Consider the following 3247-nt stretch of genomic DNA (forward strand, 5'->3'; position numbering starts at 1 on the left):
GGGTCCGCTGGGGTTGTAATACCCCAGTAATTGCCCATTCCCAGGCGCTGGAAAAATGTGCAAGTTCGGCAGCAGCCTGCCTGTTTTATGAGGCCCTATGATTCCGAAATCGAATCCACAAATTCGATATCCTCCTGGCACAAAATGTCATAGTTCTCTGGGCAAGATACATTGAACTCTCCCCTGGCCTCTACCCAACCCCCCAGGGTTCGCAGCATACCACTCATTCAACATAGAAGTAACAATTCGGCCATATGTTTGGGACCTCATTACGGGTTTGTTGGTAATTCGGTGGTAAATCCTCTGAATTGCTGCCTAAACCCGTGCACTCGAGATTACCAACACATACAATATCAAAGCACTATTAATGGGTTTGCCAAAAAGACTGTATAAAAAATCCCGTTTGGTAAATATGTTCGCATTTCGGCTGCACGAAAATCACATACAACTGAAAAATACGAACATATTAGCCATATATTGCCATTGTAACGAATAAAGGGAGCGGGGGTTGTGGTGGTGTCCCCAGCCCCCTTATTCACTAAAATGGCATCAGGGTTTGCAGGGGGGAAAAAGGGGGGAAAAACATCAGAGAACGGGTGTCGCAGGAGAGGAGACGGAGGGCAGATTGCGCGAGTGTTGCGCATTAAACAGTGTAAGTGGGGGAGGGATGAGTGGCCGATGGGGGTTGGGGTGTGTCATGACGGATATGTTTGCGTCAGAAATGACCGTAAAAAAACTTATTTTCGCTCAAAACACTTATGGTCATTTCACCCCCATACATATACTTCACGTTTAAACCACCCAAATTTAATTTTTTTTGCTTATATGCCCGAATTGACTGTGTTAAGGAGCAACCTCTGAATTTTCCCTAAAAAACCCCCAACATGCTGTCACAGGTCTGTCCTTGCTAGTCGTTTATAAATTATTAATATTTTGGAGTTCTCTGAATAGGTGAAGGATTGATGCGTATAGGATCTGTTAGTGTGGTGGCGGCTTATCAATTGATTTAGGTAGAACCTCGAGTAAGCTCTGGTCATGATAGAGGCAGGCATGGAGCGTGAGGTCAGGAAGTACATTGGTCCCTCCTTCAAGTCATGGTTAATAAAGTCGTGGAAGCAATAGCATTTGCATAGGTTTTACTGTTGTAATGATTTGTCCCAATCAACAGGTATCAGGTAATATTATCCCCACCAAAAATATCGTCGTACATATGCTCGTCGGGAACGGCCATAGGCAATATTTTTGGTGGGGATAACTTATTGGGTAAATGGATGGGGGGATTGCGGGGGTGTCCCCTGCTCCCTTTTAAAATATATGAGGGTTGCAGGGGTGTCCCCCGCAGGTTCCATGGGGTAATATTGCCGCAAAAATATGGTGAAGGTTTTGTATGGCGATATTTTTGCGGCGATATTATCACATGGAACCAATCAACAATACCGGGTCTTGAGTGTCAGCCATGTTCAAGTTGTATGCGTTACCTCTTCAGGGTTTAATGGACAAAGTTGCTGATGGGGCCACTCCTGACTGCGGAAAGGCAGAACCGCTGCCAATATAATTTTAAGACCACCATTTTTAAGGCTAGTTAAACTGTGGATGTGTCTATAACACATTATGGTTGGCTGTTCATTGGCCGAATTATTTTACTGGCTTGTTGATTGGTTTTTAGATCCTATTGACTATTTGATTCCTTTTCTGGCATACTATTACCAATTGTTTCTTTCTTGAGACTATATGAAAGAACTCTTCGACTATTATCTTCCACTGCTTGGTAAGCAATTGATATTCTTTAATATTAATACAATTTAAACATTGAGGTGTATAGTGATAACACTAATCCTTTTTTTGACATATGTTTCAGACCCGTCTCTTTCACCATTTTTGGGTGACCGTGATCATTTGTTTGTAACTCTTATCTTGAGAAGAACTTTTCAGCATTATTATATCATGAAAAAGGTAAATCAATCTTCATAAACATATCAGGTATAGACTGTTATTTACATTATAGAGTAGGTATGTGAGTTTTGTACATTCTGAACAATTTTCTATATTTTTCTTCACTAGGTTACTGTTTCTGCTCCTGAGGAAGGGATTTCATCCCGAAACACGTTGAGCTACACTGAAACATATGTTGGATTATAATTATTTGATTCTTCTTTTTAATATATATCAGTCATTGATAAGATATTTGAGTCATTTTATAACAAGTTCTATTTGAAACTTTGGAATTGTTTCTATATGTATACGCAAAGAGTATTGGCAAAATGTTTGGCATCGCAAGGGCTGTTTATTAATATCCTTTACACATATTACTTTTGAATTCTAATCACCATCATGAGTTATTGTGGTGGACATTTATGCCTCATATAGGGTGCAGAGGACGGGAGTGCCCTGCGCCATAGTATACTGTTGTCTCAATATGCATTACTTACAATTTTATGTGCCAGGATTGTGTTTTTCTCCCCTGCACCTTTAATAGATGGAGGGCCTCATTACGACTGAGGCGGAACGGGTTACGGGCTCCAATAATGGAGGTGGACCCATTAAGCCCATTCCGCATCATTACAAGCTCCCCTCACGGGACCCGGTAAGTAACGCCTGGTCAAACCAGGCGTCCTTACCGGGTCCCGCGAGGGGAAGAGTGAGCAAACAACGGGCCGCTCGTAATCAGCCCGTTGTTTGCACCCTCTCCCATTCCCATTGAGCCCTATGGGGGCTCAGATGGGAATGGGGAAGGTCCGGGCCCAGGTTCCTGGAGGGAGGAATTACCAGGCCCTCCTAACTCAGAATGGCCCGGTAATTCCCCATTCTGGGAACCCGGACCCGATTTCGTCGGCAGCCGTGGCACCAATGGCGGCATGGCTACCGCCAAAGTCGTAATGAGGCCCTGAATCTCTAAATAAGTACAACACATAAGACCACTCCTATAAAGGTGTGAGTTGAACATCTCCTTTTCTGTGGAAAGGCAGTGGTCATTTACCATGATGGCAAGTAGTCGACTTGTGTCAGTCTATCTGATTTAAATCCGCAACTAGATATTTCTAAAAGAAAGAAATATTTTAGCAACAAATAAGATGGCCATTGTATGTTCGCTTTCGTAATGAGCTCTTGAGATTTGTTGAAGAGCACAGCATGCCCAGTAAGTAACTTGGATGAAATACTTGACAGGCTGGAGACTGAAATACAGATCTAATGGCGTTCTCCCAGGTGAGGTCATATGCAAGGGAACACCCTCAAAACGTACCCATTG

The sequence above is a fragment of the Ambystoma mexicanum genome, chromosome 13 (assembly GCF_040938575.1).
Source record: "Ambystoma mexicanum isolate Mex_15411 chromosome 13, UKY_AmexF1_1, whole genome shotgun sequence".
NCBI classification, from domain to species: domain Eukaryota; kingdom Metazoa; phylum Chordata; class Amphibia; order Caudata; family Ambystomatidae; genus Ambystoma; species Ambystoma mexicanum.